Source organism: Macrotis lagotis, chromosome X, assembly GCF_037893015.1.
Source record: "Macrotis lagotis isolate mMagLag1 chromosome X, bilby.v1.9.chrom.fasta, whole genome shotgun sequence".
Classification (NCBI taxonomy): domain Eukaryota; kingdom Metazoa; phylum Chordata; class Mammalia; order Peramelemorphia; family Peramelidae; genus Macrotis; species Macrotis lagotis.
In genome coordinates, this window is record NC_133666.1 from 278,804,039 (window position 1) to 278,816,264 (window position 12,226).

At 36.5% G+C, this 12,226-nt stretch overlaps 1 long non-coding RNA gene across 1 annotated transcript in view; it reads right to left on the reverse strand.

Annotated features, from left to right (window-relative positions):
• Window positions 1-4,257: 4,257 nt before the first annotated feature.
• LOC141497349 (uncharacterized) overlaps window positions 4,258-12,226 on the reverse strand; it is a 33,725-nt gene continuing 25,756 nt past the window's right edge. The window contains exon 3 of the long non-coding RNA XR_012471302.1: window positions 4,258-11,984. This is a non-coding gene — a long non-coding RNA (uncharacterized LOC141497349). The remainder of the gene's footprint in view (window positions 11,985-12,226) is intronic.

A 12,226-nucleotide genomic window follows, 5' to 3' on the forward strand; every position in this document is an offset into this window, starting at 1 on the left:
TGAAAAAATGTAAAATAGATCATTTTGATTATATAAAACTTAAAATTCTTATACAAACAAAACCAATGCAACCAAAATTATAAGGGAAAGTAGATAACTGGGGCGGGGGGGGGTGGACAGTAAATTTTTGCAACAAATATCTCTGATAAAAATTTCATTTCCCAAATATATAGAGAACTGAGTCACATTTATAAAAAAAAAATAGAAGTCATTTTCCCAATTAATAAATGGTCAAAGGATATACACAGGCAGTTTTCAGATGAAAAAGTCAAAGTTACCCAAAGTCATATAAAAATTCTCTAAATCACTACTGATTAGAGAAATGCAAATTAATGCAATTCTTATAAAACACCTCACACCCATCAGATTAGTTTTATCAGATTAGTTATCAGGTAGTTTTCAGATGAAGAAATCAGAGCTTTCTATAGTCATATAAAAATGCTCTAAATCACCATTGATTAGAGAGATGCAAATTAATATAATTCTCATAAACCATTTCATACTCATCAAATTAACTAATATAAAAAGGAAAAATATTAGATATTGGAAAGCATATGGAAAAATTGAAGCCCTAAAGCATTGTTGGTGAAATTGTGTCCTGATAGAGCAATTTGGAATTACTCCCAAAGGGTGATAAAACTGTGCATACCCTTTGATCCAGTAATGCCACTACTAGCTCTGTTTTCCAAAGATATCAAAAAAAAATGATCTATTTTTACAAAAATATTCATAGCAACTCTTTTTGTGATGGCTAACAATTGTAGAATAAGAGAATATTTATTAATTGGAAAATAGTTAAACAAACTATGGTATATGATTGTAATGGAATATGGTTGTGCTATAAGAAATGGGATTTGGGGAATTTGGCTATAATATTCCTGAAAGTTTTTATTTTGGGATCTCTGTCAGGAGGTAATTGGTGGATTCCCTCAATTTTTGCCCTCTGTTTCTAGGTTATCAGAATGCTTTTCCTGGAGAATTTCTTTAAAAATGAAGTTTAGAGGGGCAGCTAGGTGGCGTAATGGATAAAGCACTGGCCCTGGAGTCAGGAGTCCCTGGGTTCAAATCCAGTCTCAGACACTTCATAATTAGCTAGCCATGTGGCCTTGGGCAAGCCACTTAACCCCGTTTGCCTTGCAAAAACCTAAAAAAAACCAAATGAAGTTTAGACTCTTTTCCCGATCATGGCTTTCAGGTAGTCCAATGATTTTTAAATTATCTCTCCAATATGAATGTAATGAAATATTGTTGTTCTATAAGAAGAAACTAAGAATGATCAAACTCTAAAGGATCATAGAATGAATTACAGGAACTGAGGCTGAATTAATGGAGCAGAATCAAGAGAACATTGTACACATTAACAACAACTTTGATGAATGCAGCCCCTCTAGTACTTCAGAGAGCTAGGACAACCCTAGGAGACTGGCTATGGACAATGCTATCTTCATTCAGAGGACAAAAAACAAAACAAAACAAAACAAAAAAATCCTAAATAATCTGAAGGAACACTACATTCACTTTTTTAAAAATTTATCTTATGTATTTCTTTCCTATCTCATGGTTTTCTTTCTTTTCCTCTAAACCTAATTCCTCATTATAAAAATGACTTATCTGTAAACATGTTAAACACAATGTGTATGTACAATATTTACCTGACCATTTGCTAAATTGTTTTTCCAATGAGCTATTGTACTTTTTCTTCTTGTTTTGCATTCTGTTGGTTTTTTTATTGTTTTATTTGTTTCATTTATTTATTTTTATGTTATATTGTATAATTATACATTTATTTATTACATATTTATTGTATATTTGTTTGTTTTATTCATTTTATTATTTTATTAATTTCTCAGAGTCATCAGCTTCCTTTAGCTCCATTCTACATTTGAAGATATTATCTTATTTAGAAAGCTTTTGTATCTCCTTTTCCATCTGGCCAATTCTGCTTTTTAAGACTTTCTTCTCCTCATTGATCTTTTAGACTGTTTTTTTGATTTGACCTAAACTGGGTTTTAAGATGTTATTTTCTTCAGTATTTCTTTGTATCTCCTTCACCAAACTCATGACTTGGTTTTCATGATTTTCCAGCATTGCTCTCATTGCTCTTTCCATTTCTCCTCTACCTCCCTTACTTAATTTTCAAAATCTTTTCTGAGTTCTTCCATAGACTGACACCAATTCATATTTTACTTGTAGACTTTGGTTATAGAAGCTTTTGACTTTGTGGCTTCTGGGTGTGTATTTTGGTCCTCCATGGGACCAAAATAATTGTCTATGATCAGATTTTTTTTCTTCTTCTATTTGCTCATTTCCCCAGCCTATGACTTGATTTTGACTCTTTGTTAAGGTGGGACTCTGCTTCCAGGATGGAGGATGCACTTTCCCAAATTTTTTGAGGATTTTTGCAGTTATTTTCAGAGATTACCCCCCCCAACCTCAATTCCTTGAAGACCCTTCAGAAGCTCTGACTGCTCTCCTGATCTGTGCTCTAGATTGTGCTTGATCATAAGCACTCCCCTCTGTCCTAGTTCCTGTTCTGCTATGAGAGTAAAGCTCCCCTTTCTGGGCCTGGGATCTGAATGTGGGCAAAGCAATAGAGACCTGCCTCAGAGACAGCAGAGAGATCCCTGAAGTCTCCCCCATCCCTGGGGTGAGTGCTCTGGAAGCAGTTGCTGGGCATCTCCACAGCCTTGTTCTTGGTTCCTGGGATGGGTCTGCACTGAGGCTGGTGCTGGGCTGGACTGGGTTCCACTCTCACTCTGGTATAGCAATTTCCCACTGAACTTCCAAGTTGTCCTTAGCAATCCCTGGTCTGAGAGGTCTGGTAACTGCCCCAGCTGCCATGGAACCAGGTGCAACCCAGACGCCCCTTGGGCTGTTCCTGGATAGCTGAAGCCAGTTTACACCAGTGGTCAGGGCAGGTCTGGGCACCCAGGCTGGTAGGCCCTTTCCAACCCTAGCAAAACAGACCTTTCCACCCATTTTCCAAGTTGTCTTGGGTTGAAAATTGTTTCAGTCAATCTTTCTCTGGGTTCTACCACTCTAAAATTTGACTAGAGTCATAATTTAAAAGCATTTGGAGTAGTCTGGGGGAGTGCTGCCGGGATTTCCTATCTTCTCTCTGCCCCCCCTTCAGTCCTTCATTTTTGAAGAGGACCATGCATGACATCAAGTAAATGACCACATAACATACACATAATTTGAATTAAAGTGAAGGGCCATTATGCAAAGACACCATTCTTCCAATCTCTTCCAGAACTGCATGAATCCAATGGTCTGATATAGTAGGAAGAAGACAACTGATGTTAGCCTGAATATAATGGGAGACATTGGCCTTTTAGATGAAGGTTTTTCCCATATCACTGAGACACCTCATTGCTGCTGCAGTATTATCAGGCATAGGGGTTTGACTTAGCAACATTTAATCAAAGTTCCACAACTAGTTAGCTGTACCCCCTTTGGATCCTCATTCAAGCAGAAACATTCCTCATGTTAGGCAACAAGTTTTTTATCAGAAGGTATATTCAATGTATGGAACTATGGTTTCACACATACTAGGCAACAAATCTTCATCAGTAGGATAAAACTATCCTAACTTGTTTCATGACAGTCTACTAATGTGGAAATGTTTTACATAAGAGCACATATATAACCTATATCTGATTACTTACCATCTCAGGAAAAGGGGAGGAAGGGACAAAGGTATAGAATTTAGAACTCAACATTTTAAATAAAATAATGTTTAAAAATTGAAATATACATATATATAAATTTCCAGAGAGAGAAAGAGAGAGAGAGAGAGAGAGAGAGAGAGAGCGCTCTATACGGTGGCTGCTATAATTACTTTTCAACACAATTTCTAAAATTTCTATAATTCTAAAACAGCTCCTTTTAGGGGAATACTCAATTTTTCAAGCCATATGATCAATTTTTCCTCAGATTGGTCCTCATATTTAGCTGAAGGTGAAATTTACACCTGAAACTAATTTAAATAATAAATTTCACAGTGTTTTTATGGGCTGATCAGTTAATATAGTTCTGAAAACAGTGTTCTAACAGTGTTTCAAAGGCAATTATATACAAACGGGAGATGAAGAGGCAGTCCTCAAATAATCACATGAAAAATGCTTAAAATCACCAACAATTAGGAAAATGAAAACCAAAAACAACTCCATTGTTATAGTTCACAAATATCATATCAGCAAAGATGATTCCCCCCAATAAAAAAGAAAAATGCCATCTGTTAGAAAGGCTACAGGAAAGTGAACACTTTAATGCACTGTTTTTGGAACCACACATGATGCAAGCACTCTGGAAAACCATTCAAAATGATGGTCCAAAAGTCACTAACTCCTTGATTCAGTGTCCAAAAGAGACCTAATATAAAGGAAAAGGATTCATATACATAAAAATATCCACAGCAGCAATCCCTGTCGTTGGAGGATGAGAGAGAGAGAGAGAGAGAGAGAGAGAGAGAGAGAGAGAGAGAGAGAGAGAGAGAGACCGAGACCAAGGAAGTGTCCATCCACTGGGAAACAGCCAAACAAACTACTGTACATGAACAATGGAATGAAATTACTATATAATATCGTTACTTTGAAAAAGTCATGAATAAAGACAACATAAGGTTTTAAAAAAGTGAAAGTTAGAAATGAACTCACACCAGTTACAGCAGTTACTCAAATTATTTAATCCATTCCAGTGAAAACATTTTACTTTGAAAATTAGTTAACACAGCTGCATATACAAATGGAAGAGCAATAAGTTTCAAAAGTGTATAAAATTTTCTTTTCAAAACAGATTCTCTTAATTTTACAACTAAAAGTCCATAGTTTGAGGGGGACCTTTCTCATTCTCATCCCTTCTGAATTGTTCTCATCTTGTGTCTTCTCCCTTTCCTTATCCATTCGTTCTTTTTACTCCTTTTTCAACTGTTTCAGCCTGTGTGGAGCAAGCTGCTCCTGCCACACCATATTGGAAGCTAGGAATTTTGAAGTGAGACTTTCCACCATGGCAAATTCAACAGCTTTAGTTGCTGTCACTTCTCAGATGTGTTTTCCAGAACTAAGAAGCTGGCCTTGTTTCCCTGCTACGAAACTGTCCAAGTTCAACATTTGCTATGATTCTGACATGTCAATTAGTCTGGTGATATTTGGCATGACCTTTCAGATTATGCCATCCAGTTCCTTCTTGAAGTCTCAGACAAGGCTGGCACTAGGAATCATGTCCACAAACAAAATAGTTTAACCACTAAAAGAATATTATGAATGGTTAAGTTCTACAATATTTTGTTTGATGGTTATCTGGTACCAGTATAACCAGGCAAATATAAACAGCTCATTTTCATCATACTGCTTCACATACTGTATCAGTAAAGAATAAAAAAAAAGTTTGTCTGTTGATAAGTGGTATGTAGATATACATACCTTATTTGGCGGCTTAAAGGAATATGCTAGATCAATTTGCTGAGAACTTAAAATGGCCTATGTTGCAGATAAAATACTATTTGACGGGCAACTAGGTGGTTCAGTGGATAGAGCACAAGCCCTGGAGTCAGGAGTACCTGAGTTCAAATCCAGCCTTGGACACTAAATAATTACCTAGCCATGTAGCCTTGGGCAAGCCACTTAACCCCATTGCCTTGAAAAAAAAATCTAAAATAAAATGATAAAATAAAATAAAATACTATTTGTCAACTTGGGGAAAGTCTATAAAAACATATATAAGATTGGAGGAAGTGGTATTTGGGAGACATGTGAACATTTTAATCCAAGTTGTCTTGGATTGCAAAATTGTTTCAGTCAATGTTTCTCTGGGTTCCATCACTCTAGAATTTGACTAGAGTCATAATTTAAAAACATTTGGAGTAGTCTGGGGGAGAGCTGCCAGGATTTCCTATCTTCTCTCTGCCCCCCTTCAGTCCTTTTTTTTTTTTAGGGTTTTTTGTTTGTTTTTTAGTTTTTGCAAGGCAATGGGGTTAAGTGGCTTGCCCAAGGCCATGTAGCTAGATAATTATTAAGTGTCTGAGGTCCCATTTGAACTCAGGTCCTCCTGACTCCAGGGCCAGTGCTCTATCCACTGCACCACCTAGCCACTCCCAGTCCTTCATTTTTGAAGAAGACCATGACATCAAGTAAATGATCACATGACATGCATATAATTTGAATTAAAGTGAGGGACCATTATGCAAAGATACCATTCTTCCAATCTTTTCCAGAACTACAGTAGAATGATGTAGAATGATAGTCATCTGTCTCTATAGGTTTGCAGACTTATTCAAAACGTCCTTAAAATAAATTCAAGTTTTTAAGATAATTCATATTAAACTCTCCTTCTCTAAACTTGAAGCTGAGTCTGTCAGCTCTGCCAGAAATCTGAAGAACCTATGAAGTGGTTATTGACTACATTTCCTTTTTCCCTTTTTCATTGCTACTAGACTTTATGAGGTTAAAAATAATTCTCTTTATGTTCAATTTCAATTCCATGCCCATAGCATATGTAACAACCTAGATTTTGCACAGATCATCAGGATCATTAAACTTTTTTTGTCTGGGCAAGTTTTATCCCAGGTGAGAGAAACATTCCAATCCCTGAATCTGTCAGCTCACAGAGTAAATACCATTCTTGCTCAGACAATGCAGTCAATCTCCAGGCTGAAGGCTATCTAAACTCACATGCATGATTCAATATGATGATGAAGTTAAGTCTCTTATAGTTTCAAATCTCCTGTTAAATGTTACTTACATCACTATATCAATAGTAATAGCTTTTCCATAAATGGATTTCTTCAGCATAGAACCTTCTAAGTTTTCTGGTACAGGTTCATCCTCTAGCTGGAACATTACTCATTTGAATTTTATTAATCACAATCGCTTCATAAGTGATTGTAACATCATACAACAGTATAAGCAATATGAGCAGCTTGTTTTCCTTCTTAATCTGTGATCACCAATACATTCTATTACCAACTCACATAAAACATTGATAGCATTATTAAAATCTCTTTTCAAAGATATCATAGAATAACAGCTTTAAAAAGCAATAATAAACTCCAGACTTTGCACTACATATCTTCAGGGCAGGTGGTAGAACCAACATGAAATGCTGTTATTTTTGTCTAATTGATTTGATTTCTGGGTATTGGTTGGATAGAAGTTATAAGTGACTAATTTTATGAAGATTATGCTTGTGAAATCAGGACTAGTCTGCACATTCCCAGGTTGGGCAACATGGAGACCTGCATGCCTTGCCAAAAAAAAAATTGTGGGGGCCTTTTTTTTGGAAAGTCAATGGGGTTAAGTGACTTGCTCGTGGTCACACAGCTAAGCATTATGTGTTTGAGTTCAGAATTGAACTCAGGTCCTCCTGACTTCAGAGCCAGTGCTCTATCCACTACCTCTGTCCTCAAACATTTATAAAAATATTTCATTTAGACCTTGAACAAGAAAAATTTCCTCATTCTCACAAATCCCGGCAGTTGTATTTTAAATGTTTTCCACAAAACCCCCTTTTCTTTGTATTTGATTTCCCCTACTTCTACCCTTTTCTCTTTTGCAAAAAGTGTTATCCTAAATCTATACAGAACACTGCTGATATATTAAGGGGCTTTGAAGAGTTACAAAAACTGAATCAGTGCCCAGAGATGCTAAAGCTATTAGTAGCACACAATCTTCCTTAACATACTAATAAATCTTTTTCTTAGTGAATCCACCTGGAGTTTGAAATTCTGAGATCTCCAGGATCACAGATTGAAAAATTCCTCAAAAGTAGTCATTTTAATTTCCCAATAGTAAAATTTTATTGTTTTGTTTTTCTTTCCATTTACAGTTATAGTTGTGCATATTTTTCCCATTTCTGCTTAATTTACTTTGCCTGGATTTATATAAATCTTCCATGCTTTTCTATGTTCATTATATTCATCATTTCTTAAAGCATAAAAAGTTCTGTTACATTCATATGCCACTTTTTACTTTTTACTTGGGGAAGCTAGATGACCTGAGGCCTAGAGTCTGGAAGACCCGAGTTCAAATCTGATCTCAACCACTTAATAGGGTCGGCTAGGTGGCATAGGGGATAAAGCACCAGCCCTGGAGTCAGGAATACCTGGGTTCAAATCCGGTCTCAGACACTTAATAACTACCTAGCTGTGTGGCCTTGGGCAAGCCACTTAACCCTGTTTGCCTTAGAAAAACCTAAAAAAAAAATAATTACTTAACTGTGTGACCTTGGGCAAGTCAGTTAACTCCATTGCCTTGCCAACAAAAAAGAATATGTCAAGTAGTGTGAGATAATTAAAGTGCTTGGAGGTTCAGGTAGTTTTGTGGGATCATCAGATTGCATGTGGAAAACTACTTAATATAAGGGTAAGAATTGAGGAGGAGGCAGAGGAAACAGTGAACCAAGTCCTGCTCTCCTTAATAAAAGGAGAATAACCTTGGGTTCAATAGACAACGGTTACCATGATTTGTAAAGGATGATAATTCTTCAAAAGAGAAGCTGTTGAATGATGGTGGCAAAGGGGTAATTTTGACCAATTGATTAATTAAAAAAATAAAAGCCTCCCTATATTCTATTACAATTGATATCCTCCAAAAGAATACAAGTTTCTTGAGATCAGGCACTGTGTGCCTTGCACATTTTTATTTACTTGAAATATAGTTTTGTCATCATTTCTGAGGGACTTCTTAGTTCTGATGCCTTTTTTATAAACTGATTAGGGATTTATCCTAGATTTAGACAAGAGCTTTGGGAATTTCAATTTCTATTTTAGCACAGCTTCTTTTTCTCCCTAATCATACAAATCTGCATTAAGTATAGTTATTTAGCATTAATTTCCTTTCCTGGGTTACCAATTTTAGCCATAAGGTGGCACTAGTGTACTGTTTATAATGTAGTTTGCCTTGCTAAATTCATCTTACCAGGTCACTTGTAGTTTGATTTTTAAAGTGGAAGCCAATTACAAAACATTGTTATGGTAATTTTAAATGTTTAAATAAGACTCTAATCCTGAGTCTTATATATTTATACATACATACAAATATACATGCATACACCCATTCATACATGTGAGTATCTCTGATTAGGAATTCAGGCACCCTGAGGTGGGGAGATACTGGGGAGGCTAGTCTGTTGCCAAGGATTGTTGATTTTACCTTTCACAACATCTCTCCGATACAATGATACAACGGTCCCTTCTATCTTCTGATATTGCCATTACCTTGGGACAGACCCTGATGATTTCATACCTGGTTTGATCCAATACTCCTAAGTGATCTCCCTACCACAAGCATCTTCCCACTCCAATCTAGCCTCCATGAGCTGGCAAAGTGATTTTCCTAAAGTGCAGGCCATGTCACATGCCCTATATTCAATAAACTCCAGTGTTTCTCTATCAGCTGTAGGAGAAACTAAAACATCTTTCTGCTTTGCATTCAAAATCCTTTATAACCTAGCCCCCTTTTATCTTTCCAGTTCTCATTCGTTCTCTCTCTCTCTCTCTCTCTCACACACACACACACACACACACAATTTTTAATTTTTCCTTATACATTTGGTCTCAGACTCTTGACATGCTCTCCTTTCTCATCTCCTCCTTCTAGATTCCCTGGTTTCCTTCAACAGGAAGTATTTCTTGCTTTCCCCTTAATTCTAGTGATTTTCCTTTGTTGATTATTTCCAATTCACCTAAACAAAGCTTAACTGTGCATAATTATTTCTTGTTGTTCATTTTCTTTTTATTCCAAACATGTAGGGCAATGCCTTACTTTTTTTTTTAGGTTTTTGCAAGGCAAACGGGGTTATGTGGCTTGCCCAAGGCCACACAGCTAGGTAATTATTAAGTGTCTGAGATCAGATTTGAACCCAGGTACTCCTGACTCCAGGGCCAGTGCTTTATCCACTGCGCCACCTAGTGACCCCAATGCCTGACTCTTGACAATTTTTATTGAATGACTGAAGTCAAACCAAGAGGATCAATCCAAACTACAGAGGAATTTGCCAAAGGCACCCGAAAGCCTCAAGACTCCATATCTGATACCCACCAGCCTTCATCTTCATTCAGTAGTTAGATGCAATCACAATTATGGAGGCACAGTTCATTCCACAGAACAGTCTGACATTTCTTCAAAAACTCTCAAAATGTTTGGCTCATCGAAGCTGTACCTTTCTCCCAAAGAGGCAGGAGAAAGGAAATGCACAACAGTCATCTCCATCAAGTCTAAGATGTGATCAACAGAAGAAAAGGTACCTGACTACTATGGGTGATGTCCAAGACCAGGGGCATCAGTAGCAGTTTCTATGAATGAAGGGTTGAGGATGTACCCTGAAGGACCTGGAAGAATGTACCAATTTATATCCCAAATCCTCAGTCTTCTCACTCTCCCTCCTTATATATTCTAGACTACTATACTTCTGCCCCCTTGCTATAGTAATTTCCTCTTGATAATGGGCCTATTACTGATTTTGGAACTTTTGAAACTATCTGAAAATCTTCCCCTCCTTTAACCTTAGTCCATCAATCCATCCATCCCTCTATCAACAACTTCCATTTATCAGGCACAGGGAACAGAAAAAGTCAAAAGAAAGTTCATAAAATAGTGATCAATGGATGGTTGGAAGGAATGGTTTGTTGTCCCTTAATTTTGCAGTATTTTTATACTTCATTTATGTCTTATTGTGTCCTTAGTGGTTACCTATCAGATATTTTATGTATTCTGTAGTGATTTTAAATAGAATTTTATTTCTATAGTTTCTTCCTAGTTTTGTTTTGATTTATTTTTAGTATCTATAGGAATGTTGAAGATTTATTTTGTCTATTATTACATTGAAGGGCAGCTAGGTGGCATTAGTAGATAGAGCACTGACCCTGGAATCAGGAGGACCTGAGTTCAAATCCAGCCTCAGACACTTACTACTTAAGTGATCTTGGGCAAGTCACTTCACCCTGGCTGCCTCCCATTCAGGGCCATCTCTAGTCCTCTACATCCATATCTGGCCACTGGAGAAAGTGAAAAGGAGAGAATGAGGCTGGTGACTTAACATACTACTATCTTACTCAAATATAATTTACTTGCATGTCATAACATCGCCTCCCTAATGTCATGGACTTCTCTAAGAATGAAGGATAAATAATAACAACTAATGCATTGCTGTTTGTTAATTATTATCATTAGTTTGTCTGAGGCAGAGGTTCTCAAACTTTTTGTCCCTTTACAATATTAAAAATTATTAAGGATGAAAAAAGAGAGAAGAGTATCAATAAAATATTAAAATACACAGAAAGACAAAAAGAAATACATAAAGGGATATAAACAAGTAAAATCTGGTGCTATTATGTTAAATTTAATTAATTATAATTAATAAATGATTATTATTTAGCAATTGCTAAATGATAATAATCAATCAACACAAAAATAACAAAAATTCATGTTTTAAAATATGATCTTTTTTGCTCTTTGTGGACTGAACTGTTCATATTGGTAGATAACATAATTTCACAAAAAAATTATTTTACTTGTGAATTTAGTCATTCAATAGCATTTATAAAGCATCTGCCCTCAAACAGCTTACAACCTAGTGGAGGAAGAGAAATAGAACTAATTTGGCTGAGTAGAGGCAACAACTCTCCCTACAATATCCTTCAAACAATTTTAAAATAACCTCAAATCTAATCCTGGACTGCAGAGTCAAGAAAAAGTTAATGTGAGACATTTTTTCCTAGTCTAAGACAATAAAGGACATTGACAGGTGAGGTTTGGGATACCAAAGTGGGGACTAGTCTGAAGTACCCATGGCAGCATTGCAACCATGACAGTGGCAGTGGCAGCTTTGGAAGTTCTCAGTCCATAGATGGTAAGGTGGTCAGATAATTGGTCAGAAAGAAATTATTGAGGATTCTTTGCTGATGCTAGGCACAGGGTCTTCCACTGTTTGCAACTCTATTGCCCATCTACAGTTCTGGGTCACAATTCCAAGGCAGAGATGTGCACCTGTAGAAAATAACAAAGAAATAGAGGGCCCTTGGTCAAAATTCTAAGACAGAGAAGAACACTAGTACTTGTGGCCTTAGGGGAGCAGGGGACCTGGTCACAGTCCTCAAGTTGAAATGAGAGCTTGCATTTTCAGCTATAGGGAAATAGGGATCCTTCCTAGGTAAAGACCAGAGCATAGATCAGAAGAGCAATGACTATATTTCTTCCTATGTTGCTCCATCTTTGAGGCACTGAAAATT